The sequence below is a fragment of the Schistocerca serialis genome, chromosome 1 (assembly GCF_023864345.2).
Source record: "Schistocerca serialis cubense isolate TAMUIC-IGC-003099 chromosome 1, iqSchSeri2.2, whole genome shotgun sequence".
NCBI lineage: Eukaryota > Metazoa > Arthropoda > Insecta > Orthoptera > Acrididae > Schistocerca > Schistocerca serialis.
The window spans coordinates 718,725,417-718,739,539 of record NC_064638.1 but is presented as its reverse complement, the minus strand read 5'-3'; the positions used below and the strand labels follow the sequence as shown (position 1 = coordinate 718,739,539).

The 14,123-nt window shown below is 41.1% G+C and overlaps 1 protein-coding gene and 1 long non-coding RNA gene across 4 annotated transcripts in view; one reads left to right on the top strand and one right to left on the bottom strand.

Annotated features, from left to right (window-relative positions):
• LOC126481283 (uncharacterized) overlaps positions 1-6,077 on the top strand; it is a 302,682-nt gene extending 296,605 nt beyond the window's left edge. The window contains exon 3 of the long non-coding RNA XR_007587545.1: positions 5,951-6,077. This is a non-coding gene — a long non-coding RNA (uncharacterized LOC126481283). The remainder of the gene's footprint in view (positions 1-5,950) is intronic.
• LOC126481267 (USP6 N-terminal-like protein) overlaps positions 1-14,123 on the bottom strand; it is a 284,510-nt gene that overhangs the window by 227,810 nt on the left and 42,577 nt on the right. The window lies entirely within an intron of this gene.

Sequence of the window (14,123 nt, the reverse complement as noted above, 5' to 3'; positions counted from 1 at the left end):
GGTCGACAGAAAGCAACTGTCTGTATGCCTCCTTATGAGCCTTAATTTCTCTTGTCTTCGCGGTCCACACATGAAATATACGCCAGCAGCAACAGAATCTTTCTGCAGTCAGTTGCAAATGCAAGATATAAAATTTTTCTCAGTAGTGTTTTTCTCAAAAAGAACACTTAAGTTCATGAAGCATCTCTGTCATATTTGTATGTTGATTGAACCTATCGTAAGATATCTAGCAGCACATGTCTGAACTGCTTTGATGTCTTCCTTTGATCCGACATTGTTGGGATCCCAAACACGTGACAGTATTCAGGAAATAATGGCGCAGGTGTTCTATAAGTCTTCTTTATAGACGAGCTACATTTCCCTAGAATTCTTGCCTTCCCTGCTACTGGACTTTACGTACTTGTTTCATTTCATATCACTTTGCACTATTACCCCTAGACTAAAAACATGTGAAAGTTTTTATTAGGAATAGGGCTACATGAAGATCTGGCTGGAAGCACTCCCAAGCCAATACTTGCGGGAGAGTGTCTCCTTCCATACCAACAATGACACTGACAAACAAATTTATAAGTCATATAATTATATGGTAATTCATGAATCTCTTTTGTCCAACAGCTATTTCATCATCTGCAAATATGAGGAGCACAAAAATGTTCAACAGCAGTTTCCCCCTCATGTCAGCCCAGGTAGCACACACTCAGAAGATCAACACACACTGGGTGGAGGAAGGGGGAGGGCAGCAAATACACTACTGGCCATTAAAATTGCTACACCACGAAGATGACGTGCTACAGACATGAAATTTAACTGAGTTGAAGAAGATGCTGTGATATGCAAATGATTAGCTTTTCAGAGCATTCACACAAGGTTGGCACCAGTGGCGACACCTACAACGTGCTGACATGAGGAAAGTCTCCAACCGATTTCTCATACACAAACAGCCGTTGGCCGGCACTGCCTGGTGAAACGTTGTTGTGATGCCTCGTGTAAGGAGGAGAAATGCGTACCATCACGTTTCAGACTTTGACAAAAGGTCGGATTGTAGCCTATCGCGATTGCAGTTTATCGTATCGCGACATTGGTGCTTGCATTGGTCAAGATCCAATGACTGTTAGCAGAATATGGAATCAATGGGTTCAGGAGGGTAATACGGAACACCATGCTGGATCCCAATGGCCTCGTATCACTAGCAGTCGAGATGACAGGCATCTTATCTGCATGGCTGTAACGGATCATGCAGCCACGTCTCGATCCCTGAGTCAACAGATGAGGACGTTTGCAAGACAACAACTATCTACACGAACAGTTTGACGACGTTTGCAGCAGCATGGACTATCAGCTCGGAGACCATGGCTGCGGTTACCCTTGACGCTGCATCACAGACAGGAGCGCCTGTGAAGGTGTACTCAACGTCAAAACTGGGTGCACGAATGGCAAAACGTCATTTTTTCGGATAAATCCAGGTTCTGTTTACAGCATCGTGATGGTCGCATCCATGTTTGGCGACATCGCGGTGAACACACATTGGAAGCGTGTATTCGTCATCGCCATACTGGCGTATCACCTGGCATGATGGTATGGGGTGCCATTGGTTACACGTCTCGGTCACCTCTTGTTCGCATTGACGGCACTTTGAACAGTGGACGTTACATTTCAGATGTGTTACGACCCATGGCTCTACCCTTCATTTGATCCCTGCGAAACCCTACATTTCAGCAGGATAATGCACGACCGCATGTTGCAGGTCCTCTACAGGCCTTTCTGGATACAGAAAATGTTCGACTGCTGCCCTGGCCAGCACATTCTCCAGATCTCTCACCAATTGAAAATGTCTAGTCAATGGTGGCCGAGCAACTGGCTCGTCACAACACGCCAATCACTACTCTTGATGAACAGTAGTATCGTGTTGAAGCTGCATGGGCAACTGTACCTGTACACGCCATCCAAGCTCTGTTTGACTCAATGCCCAGGCGTATCAAGGCCGTTATTACGGCCAGAGATGGTTGTTCTGGCTACTGATTTCTCAGGATCTATGCACCCAAATTGCATGAAAATGTAATCACATGTCAGTTCTAGTATAATATATTTGTCCAATGAATATCCATTTATCATCTGCATTTCTTCTTGGTGTAGCAATTTTAATGGCCAGTAGTGTATATATTAATAACTGGTGCTATATTCATATTATTTACGTTTAAAAGCATCAACAATTACCTTTTTCTTTAAATTTATTGGGACCCTGCCTCTCTCTCCCACTAGTTTGAACCAGCACCCATAATCCTCTTTTGGTAAATGCTGCTGTGACGTGAACAGAAAGCATTTAAAATACAATGCTTTTAATTGTTTGGTGACAAATCAATTGCTTTTTAAGTATTACTGTCACTTGTCTGAATTATTTTTTATGATAAATATTTGTCGCCATTTGTTAATTTTCTTTGATTTATACAATTAATATAGTTTCTGAAAATGAATCATGTTTTGCAGATACTGTATTTTCCAATTCATTTATCTAGAGAATCACTTTTCATCCAGTCATATGACTTCTTCCATTCTCACATCATTGAGTGTTTCGTCATTCACTATTAAATAAATGACTATTCATAAAAATGGTCTGAAAGCTGAACTAAAAGCTAGTTATTGGCACTCAATAAAATCAAATAATGGAATGAAAGTAACATTAATCACAGATGATAATGGAGTACAATCAACAATGGTTTAACGCTCAGTTGCTCATGTGATAATTCCTGACGTGGTTACGCATGTGGATGACAGGTGTCCTCCACCTCCACACCATAAACAGTGTATTTCCACACTTTGGACAGTGTATATAAATGATTTTAGAAGTGTTTTATTTAAATCTAAATATAATACTTTTAATTCACAAATACAGTAAGGTATACATTAGGTGATAAATATTTTTTACAGTTGTTCATAAATAGCCCCAGGACCTCTAAATAGCAGCCAACTTCTCATTCTCTCTGTGAACACCTCTATCAACGATATTATCACCTGAGACATCTCAAGTGCAACCTGAATCAAAAATGTTCAAATGTGTGTGAATTCCTAAGGGACCAAACTTCTGAGGTCATCGGTTCCTAGACTTACACCTTACTTAAACTACATTAACTTATGCTAAGAATCACACACACACACACACACACACACACACACACACAAGCCTGAGGGAAGACTCGAACCTCTGGCAGGATGGCCCACACAATCCATGACATGGTGCCTCAAACCACTTGGCCACTCCCACCCTGAAACAGTTTTTACTCATGCACAGGTAGCATGATTCAAGTCTGTTGCTCTTTGAGTTATCCAACAACTCTGACAAACTCATTCTAGAATGTCTTCGATATCCACACAATATTACAAACCAATAAAACTCTGATCTCTTATAACATCTGTTTCTTTAGCATCCCTTTCCCTAGAACAGTTAACATTAACTTCATTGATGTAAATTCTAGTACATGTTGCAATTAAGGAATATTAAATTTTCATTCAAGAATAACTTTTTAATTTCTATTTCTGTCTTTGTTATACGAGCTTCATTTTTTGGTTCAGGTAAATGTGTACTAACATTAGAAGCTCTTATTCTAACATTAGTAGGATATTTACTTTTCCTCCATTTAGCTATTCCATTTTCATATAAGAAATACATCCTCTTGAATTACTCCTTTCTGTGATTCAAATTCATAATTTTCTGACTATTCTTATTCTGTTCCTGAATCATGACCACTTTCATGTACACAATCCTTGTTCTCCGAGTCAGCAACACTGCTGTAAGGACCTTCATCATCCAGCTCTTGCAACCATTCCAGCCATCATCATGATCTCTGCTAAACTCTGTCCTAGGTTTTTCACTTTGACATTTATTCCACAAACTAAAAATATAGAGAATATTTACTTTTTGGAAGTACATATTCCAGGTAATTACCTGTAATCAGTTTAGATATGCCTAAAATTATGCACATTATTGCTTTCCTAGATTCAGTAAAACTTTAAAGAAACAAACACTACTTTGTTTCAAATTGTAGCAATAGTGCTCATGAAGATGACTAGTTTCCTCCAGGCTACAATAATGTTTCATGAACAATGCAAGCAGAGTAAATGAGAGACAATGATAGCTGAAACTAACAGATGGAGAGTGACAGAAAGTTAACAGCACCAAAACAACTGCTGAATGCACTAGGTCTCAGTTAACTCCAATGGTCGCTTCCAGCGGTCCAGAGTCATGCAAACATGGTAACAGAGTGTGTGCAGTGATGGTAGGGATGGGCTTAACTACGAAGTACCAATGTGTAAATGTAAGGAGTACTTCCTCATGCCCATGAACTCTTATACCTGCACCGGTATAAACAGATTTGTGTGTATTGGTTTGATTTACATGTCTGTAGCCAATAATGTAATTTTCTGAATAATATGTCTATGTTCAATACAACTAAATGGCGGAATAAATGTTTGAGGCCTAAATTCAAAACAATTTTAACTAATGGACATTAGACCTTTTCAGTAAAATGGAATGCAAACAGTCTACAAAATATGACAATCTTCTTTTCTCCTTCAAGTACCCATAAGGGAACTTTTATGCTCAATTTTGTACTGCCCATGATACATCAGCTTAATCAGTTACATGTCAACTGCACTGGAACAATTTAATCCACTTTAATCCACAGAAATACTTCAATCAATTTTCAATGATAAAAAGAAGAATTAGTCTATTCAGTATATTATTAAATGAATATGTAGGGTTATTATATGTTCGGGATTAGCCCAAACAGTCCTGTTTTTTAGTGCTGTCCTTGATAATGTCCAGGTTCCAAGAATTTTATGACTGACATGGACTTTATTAAATTTTTGGGTTGTGTGTTTTGACATCTTGCTTTTAAAAATTTTCCTATGGTCGGGTGTCTCTCAGTCAACCAGGCAGCAAGCGCTCGTACTGAATGGGAGGCATGGCTCCCGGTTCCGTCACAACTTTTCTCTTTCATGTTAGTCCTTTAGCAACACAACAGGGGCAATGTGTTAGTGTTGTTTGTGTATGTAAAGTAAGTCATCTACTTGTTTTCAATCATTTATCTGTCTTTGTTTTTTGTCTCACCTTTTAGCACTGCCCAAGAGAAAGTGTGTGTTTAATGTTAACCTCCAAAAGGAATACAATTTTTCAAAAAACTCTGTATGATGGTAACAATGAATATACAGGGTGATTCAAAAAGAATACCACAACTTTAGGAATTTAAAACTCTGCAACGACAAAAGGCAGAGCTAAGCACTATCTGTCGGCGAATTAAGGGAGCTATAAAGTTTCATTTAGTCGTACATTTGTTCGCCATTTCAGCCAATAAAGTTTTTGGTCCCTTTTTCTTCGAAGGTGCTACTGTAACTGGACTACAGTATCTGGAGATGTTAGAAAATTGGCTGTTCCCTCAGCTCAAACAAGAAGCACAACAATTCATATTTCAGCAGGATGGAGCGCCACCACATTGGCACTTATCTGTCCGTAACTACCTGAACGTCAACTACCCGAGGCGATGGATTGGCCGCCAGGCAGCCCGTGACAGAGCACGTCATCACTGGCCTCCAAGAAGCCCTGATCTTACCCCCTGCGATTTTTTCTTATGGGGGTATGTTAAGGATATGGTGTTTCGGCCACCTCTCCCAGCCACCATTGATGATTTGAAATGAGAAATAACAGCAGCTATCCAAACTGTTACGCCTGATATGCTACAGAGAGTGTGGAACGAGTTGGAGTATCGGGTTGATATTGCTCGTGTATCTGGAGGGGGCCATATTGAACATCTCTGAACTTGTTTTTGAGTGAAAAAAAAAACCTTTTTAAATACTCTTTGTAATGATGTATAACAGAAGGTTATATTATGTTTCTTTCATTAAATACACATTTTTAAAGTTGTGGTATTCTTTTTGAATCACCCTGTATTTATTGCAGATAGTATACTGGAGAACTTTCTGCTGCACATAAAGGAAAGGCTGCTGCTGAAGGCTACAAATAAAGAGTTTGCACGGAAATGAAACAATGCTTTTAAAAACCACCTGTGAACAGCTGAACATAGAAGAGACTTTTTTAAAGCCACAGATGGGAATAATGATGATCTGGAGTATGCTGCTAAAGCAATCACATTTTCATACCACACTGTCTGTCGAGAACTCAGTTCAAAATATCAGACTGCACATCTGAAATGGTTAAAATATTATATGACCCAAAATCTTCATCTGCTAGAACCAAAACTGGAGGCAATTATTGTTATGTTTAGTGAAAAACATCACTGAACAAATTAATTGTACTGAGACATTGAACTTAACACTTTCAGGTAGTTCCAAAAATATGTCCTAGGTTGGATCTAAAAAATATGGTAAGACTGCGAATATGTAAAATCTTATGTTAAATTTGGCCTATCCCCCTGACAAGTCTTTACATAACCCCCAGGGGGTAGTACTACCCTTTTGGGGCAGGGGCGGGGGAGTATCTACACCCTTGTGGTATACAACTGCTTTAGTTCAACAAATAAAAGCACTACACATGGGTTTCACTCAGAAGAATGAACTGGTAGCTACACCAACTAGAACACCAAAGAGTGGTTCAGTTGAAAGAACAAATACTGGTTTCACTTGAAAGATAGAATGAATTATTCAGTCAATATGCAAAATTACAATGAACTGTGTTGACCGCTTCCATTCGGTTGCTACCACAGAGTGGTTTCATTGAAAGAATGAGTGAGTAGGCCAACCAACACATGAAGCTACAACCAATTTAATCAATTCTTTTCCAACAACTGACTAAATATCTTCATTCAGTTTTCCCATCATTACCTGTGTGAGGTAATACTGGATGTTATGTTATTATTAAGCAATGTCACGTTTATACTATAATGGATCGCTCTGTGATGACTGAAGATGGTTAATACTAACAATTCTTCAAGTTTTAATTCTTTTATAGATCTGAAAATCATCAGACAAACAAATCATCTTATAAACAAAACTTGCAAAAATGAATGCAAACCAATTGTGATTAATAGTCTATAGCTATCTAGAACACTTGAGTTCCTTCCAGGTTTTCATAGAGAAACACCACTTGTAAGGAATTTCCAAGTCCTGTCATAAACAATGAAGATACCAGTACTGGTGTTTCACTCTTGTTGCTAATATGTTTAAGTCTTTGGTTATGAGAATGGAATCATATGAAGGTATAGTACTGCTCAGCATTCACTGACTGGGGTGTTGCATACACAAAGGCACACTGACATACCACTATATGTTTATGAGACAGACATTTTTTCTTAAGTGGAATGCTAAGCGATAAGAAACTATTAGAGACTCAGTAACAGTGTCCTTGTTAATGAAGATACTAAACACTTTTGTAGGAAACAGTTACACATGCGACAAAGCCCAGCCAGTACCTGAGAAGATGGGGAGTGACCTCTCATTGATATTGCCTCCCTACTGCCTTTCAACACTATAACCATGTTCAACGAAGTATGTACGGAAAGCACTACCAAAGGAATGGGAACGGAGGAAAACAACAGCTTACCCTGCAATAGAGCTCTACATGGAGGGAAACATCAATACATTGAGTTTGGGTCATTCCTAGAGGCATACTTGAATGACCTAACTGGCTAAGGTGACTTTTCACAATAACCACAAGATTTGTGTTCAGATTAGAGGTGGGTCATTTGCAAATGATCAGGCCAAAAGGAATGGTTCACTAAAGTGAAGGACAGAGGAACAACCTCAGTCGCCATCTGTCTCATTTCTAAAATGGCTGCTCACCGTTCCCTTCGGTCACGATTGGTCTTGTCTGCCAGTCTAGCTCCCCTGTACCCGTTCCTGCATTGGCCAGACTAGTTCTTTCATTAGTCACTCATGCCAGTTCCACAGCTCCTAGTTCAGTATCTCGTCACTCGTTTAATTCACTGCACTCCCCTACTGTCATTACAAACTGTTCTTGTACTCTGGACTTATGGTTCTTTGTGTTTTATTGAGCGTCCATAACTGATAATTTATGAGTATTTTATAATTACACATCTTACATAAAAATCACATTGTATGTAATACATATCTTTTTTCAGGTATGACAGAATATGTGTTTAGAAAATTGCATTTTTTAAATTATTTGTACATTTTTTTTAAGCTGTTGTGTAAGTTCACATAAAACTTATGAATTCTATATTTCTTCCATAAACAAAATGTGACACTTATGAAGACTAATTTTTCATGTGTTGTTGTTTCTGTGTGCTACCAACTAGTTTGTTTCATTTTCTTTGTGAAAAAAAAATGAAGTTGTTCATGATTTAGGCTTGTTAGGAAATGGGAAGGGGTACATCACCATTCAAAAAGACACTGAATGCCAGAAGATAGTATTTCCTTTTAATCTTATAAAAATAAAAAATAATAAAAAAATTGATTGTTTAGAAGCAGATCTTAATCCAAACACTTTTATACTTTCAACTTAATTATTAACTGCTGCATTAACTTTAATAACACAGTCTACAAACCTACTATTTGCTAAGTTTGTGAGAAAGATATGAGAAGGAAAGCATGCTTTCTTTTAAAACAATTTATTCTTCCATTAAGTCTCTTCTTTGTCTGAGAATCTCATAACTCTCAGCCAGCCTGAAGCATATACAACGTGTAAATGATAACTGTTTACAACGTACCACAGTCATCTATAGGAAGTCGAGACAAACTATTTTATACATGACACTTCTGGTCTATCAAGTCAGGAAACAACCTCAAACTGGCCAACTAGAACCACCTAAGCTACAGCCTATGTTCAAGGTTTTCATATTCTCTAGCTATCTACGTGTAAAGCATTACTCCACTAGAGAAAATTAATATGATTTTTTAGCGGGAAATTTAATGTAGTTCAATTTTTTTTACAGGCATAAGTTTTTCCTAGAGACCGTAGTTTTCGAGTTATTACAGATAAAAGTACAACAGTGACCAACAAATGTTGCTCCCCCCTCCCCCCCCAAAAAAGTATCCCCTGCCAGTCAGAATTGCACAAGCCCTGGCCCTCCTTTAAAATGTTGGAGTGATAAAATCTGCCCCCCACCCCTCCCCAATTGTAAAGATCTTCAAAATGGTGGCATGGGCTAAGTTTTCAAGATTTTGCAAAAGAGTAGTCTTTTTATTGTCACTGGTAATGTTACGACAATCTTTCAGCACGTTTATGTAGTTGCTGCCATTGCTGATACAAAGTGTCTAATTTTAGTACACTGTTTCTCAGGTCCTATGTTGGAAGACATGATATTTCCAAATACAATTTCAGTTCCCGTACAACTAGTATGGCACTTTGATGCCTAGTTAATACACACACCAACAAAGTGTAAAGGACATTTAACAGAATACTGGCCACTTATTTTTATTTTTTCTGTAAATAATGAGGACATCTTCCCTCAAAAGTGAATGATGACTGGGTTCTTGGGTGGTCTGCGCTGGGTCATCAACAGGTACAAGTTCTATAATTACCCTACTTCCATTCAGCCAGCTGGCTACTGTGATGCTTTCTGAGAATGCATTCAGCTACGGAAATCAAAGTAAACAACCTGTCTAGATTAGGTAATCAACAAATTTATCATGCAATCATGCAGAAGTGACACCTGGCTGGACTTCTCTGGATTTTTCAGATTTTTATAGTCCAGGAGCCTCCCTTCTGCTTATCAGTAAGTTCAAATTTCCCACACCTCGTTTCGATATGGAATGGAGCTCCAGAAAAGAAATCATAAATTTTAGAAAGAGTCACATAAGTGCAGCCAAACAACACTTCAAATTTTTATCGCTGAGTTGATCAACACCATTCTCCACTATTCAGTTTTCAATTATTTTGATTATCTGTAATTTTAGATATCAATATTTATCTGTAATGGTAGACAATGTACACTGAGATTCTCTTTAAAACTTTTCAGGGTAACTTGTAAAGGCAAATTAGTAATGAAATTTTAACAATATTAAAGACGCTAAAATTTTCATATTCTGGCAGTACATTGTGGTATCACTTCAATAAAAAAGATGTGGCTCGAGGGTATGCAAATATTTCAAAGTTGTCATCAGTATTGCTAGAGGCTCTATGGGTAACTTAAAAAGCTATCTCACAAAAAGACATCCCCCAGTGCCACTGGAAAGCATGGGTTTTTGACCTGGATCTCCACCATCAAAACCTGCAGGAACAAGTTCTATAATGTCAACTGTATTTTACCAGTGATCCACACCAGCCTCTAATGCACTAGCCTCTGTTTCTGCTACAGGAAGCAAAAAGAGTGAATCCATCTGCAAAGTTGTTCCGTTATCATCGAACAATCTGATCTGTAGGACACCTTCATTTGCCGCCTTTGAACCTGTTTTGGTAAGAGTAGGGCAATCATGTTTGACAAATTTTGTCAACATTTTTAAGCTCCCAATTTATAAAAGCAAAGAAAATGACATTCAGTCACTTAAAATGATTTGTAAGGGATACCATCCCTTCAGGATTATGGAGGATACAGAATTTAAGAAGTTTGTCTCCCTGCTCTGCCTAATCAACTTCCTAGTAGGAAACACTTTCCATCAACTTTCTGCCACAACTATCTAATCAACTGTGCAATAATTTACACGGAAAATGGTTTCTGATAGCGGCAGTCACTTTAACAATTGACTGGTGGAGTTCCATGAATAACCAAAGTTTTACTGTAATTACTGCACACCATGACACGAAGCTCCATTCGAGTGTACCGAGTTGCCTGGAATTTCACCTCAGCACATTGCTGAAAATATAGCATTTTTCTAAAAAGAGAAGTAACCAACTGATCAGTACATAGCAAAATGGTGGCAGTTGTAAGTAACAATGCAGTTAACATTGTTGCTGCAGTCAAAATTTGTAAATGAACTCAGATGCCCTGCTACACCCACACTATTTATTTAATTGTCAAATCAAGTATAAAACTGTAGTGACTCCTTCCTTTCCCTCCATCTGCAGCAGCAGACGACGGGCTGTGTAAACCAGAAACCAGCTTCACAACACCCTCGTGGGTCGCTCCTGTCAGGGGGAGAATGCAGACGGCACGCTTTCCGGACGTTAGGCATGCCGAACTGTCACTCAATCAGTCTCTTGTTCCGCTCTGATGAGGCAACATTCCAGTTGTGCTCCCGGTAGCTCGCCAGCACAACGCCATGTGGCCTGCATCATCATCAGCTGCATTATTGCCGGTGTATGCACGAAATGCATCCCAAGCTCGTCGCCGTTGTCCTCTTGTGATCCATTTAATGAGAGGAATGCTACAGCATTTTCTCCATGGCGCCTTCCTGAGATGTGTCTTCTCGAAGCAGTTCTACTGACTAAAGGAGTATGAAGCCCAATGCCGGACGCCTAGTTCGTCCCCCGGGTATAAGCAATTGGAGTACTGCATGCAGTGTAGTGCAAATAGTGCAGTGAAATGCAGTGCATGCCAAGACTACCGTGCTGATTTATTACTATCTTATCCCTAGCCGTTTTAGCGTTCCCTTGCCACCAAGCGCGCCATTGAAGCATTTTTTTCCCACCCTGCTGACGAAGCCCAACAAAGGTTGTAAGCCACCCGTGGTCCAACCAGTCCAGACCATTCTCAGTTAAGAGGTATTAGCCCATTTTGAATGTTACTGTAGCCATTAGCTTTTGTATTTGTAAGTCAGAACCAGTAGGTGTGGCTCTTCCAGAGTGGCCCTTCATGTACTACCGTTTTCTTAACTAGCACACCATGTAGGCATGTGCGCCCCCTCATAATTCATTCCATCATTGATGACCCCCTGTAAACCATAGCACTGAGTCTCATTAATGGTTTTCCTTTTTTCTTAATATTCCAATTAGCACAACCCACATGGTTGCAAAATCACTTCCAACTAGGTCAGTCGGACGCATCCAGCTTGCCAGCCATCCACCCCCTGCCCTCTCCACCCGTCGGCACCCCTCCACACACGCCATCCCTTCACGTGCACCAGCGTCCCACTCCCGTGCCCCTCAAGGTACGCCACCCCCCGCCCCCACCCCCCACGCACATCACCATCCCCCTCCCGGAAGTGACAGACGTGCACCTGGATAAGCTACAGTGTAACCATTAACCATGCGGCATAATGAAGACACCTTCCCCAACAAAACAAGGTGGAGATTGTATTGTGCAGTCTACATGGCGCGTGCCCCACCTGCTTCCTCCTCTGCAACATTGCCTGCCAGCACCCTCCCCCACACACCACAAAATGCTATACGCATGGTTAATTTGCGATGTCTCTGCCACATGATCCCACCCCCACGGAAGCCCAATGGGCGCTCTAACCGGCCCCACTCTGGGCACCGACTTCCTTGGTCATTAAGGCCTATTGGCCAACGCAGTGAAGTGCAGTTTAATTGAGGGCACTTCCGGCAAGACCGTCCAGTGCAGCTCCCGCCCCACCATGTGCTTTGCCGTGAAATAGCTGGCTGTTTCAGGTCCATACGCTCTGCTCCTTGCAGAACTCCCCCTCCTCATGGAGCCATCTAGCACCCCCCCCCCTCCCCGCCCCGCGAAATGTTCAGCATGACACTGTGCATTAAATAACAACTACCCCTGGAGCTCCAATTTTCTGCTGTGACTGTCCCCTACCTGCTCACAAGTGCAAAATCACACAAAAGGAGTCTGAAGAACTGTTCACTGCCGGCGTACTTCGCCCTTCCAAAAGCCCATGGCTCTTCACCTTGTCCCCAAGAAAAACAATTCCTGCCCTTGTGGTGATTACCGCAAACTAAATGCCGATAACATCCTGACCGCTATCTGGTCCCTCTCCTCTGCACTTACAGTGACGTCTTCTCAGGAGCTACTATCTTCAGTAAGATAGATTGCACTAAAGCTTACACACAAATCCTAGTCACCCCAGAGGATATTGAGAAAACAGCTGTTCAAGAATGCATTCATGACATTTGCCCTATGCAATGCCGCACAAACCTGGCAGCGGTTTTTGGACAACACCCTCCGAGGTGCATGAGGGTGTTTCGGCTATCTACATGATATACTCATCTACTCCAGAGACCCACATGAGCATCATCAACATACACACAAAATTTTTTCCTGTCTACAGAAAGCTGGCATGATCTTCTACTTGGCAAAATGCGTTTTTGGGGTGAGTGATGTCGAATTCCTTGGACACGTTGTCTCTGCCATCAAGTCCCAGCCCCTCCTCGTGACAGTACAGGCAGTAGTGGAAATTCCACACCCTATTACCTACAAAGAGCTCTGGTGTCTCATTGCCATGGTCTATTTTTTCCGTCCCCCTCCTTCTGCCACACAAGAGTATCTTACTGCAGCACTCCATGCTGATAAAAACGGAGGGAACAAGCTGGTCCCTTGGACCATGGCCATGATCAGGAGCTTAGAAAAAACAAAATGGGGCCTACCCTATGTGGCCCTACCAGCTCTTCCCCTCCCCCATGCCCCCTCCCCCCTCCCCTCAATAGAGGTGGATGTGAGCTAGATGGCTATTGGAGCCATCCTTCAACAATACATGGACAACATTGTTTCTTGAGGGTGACGGAAGTGCACATGCCTGGATGTGCGATACTGTGGACACGATCAAATGCCGGTTTTCAGGAAGGCGGGAGGGAAGAAGGGACGGGCGATCATTGAGCCGTCAGGTTGTGAGTGATCCACAAGGATATCGCACCACATCTTCGTCCAAGCTCTCCGATACACAACACCACTGGGGCACATATAGCTGCGAGCTGCCTGCAGTCCATGAAGCCGTCCACTATTTCCGATCTTCAGTTGAGAGATGTGTCTTTACAATCTCAACAGACCAGCACCCCCTAGCTTCTGGCTTTTGAAGGAAAGACATAGACCAGATCTCACCCTGACAATTTGGGCTATAGGATTATATTGCACAATTTACTACCGATGTCTGGCATGGGGCCGGCATCGACAACATTGTGGCAGATTGCCTTAGCCGCTCCTGTGCCATCACCTAACCCTTAGACTACAATTCCCTGACTGCTGCTCAAGAGTGCGACCTAGACCTGGCCCATGCCTTTTGGAATGCGGACACCACCTCAACCTCCAACTAAGATCCATACCTGCGTCCAATAGTAAGACCTGGTGCGACATCCTTTTGGATCCTTCACAACCTGA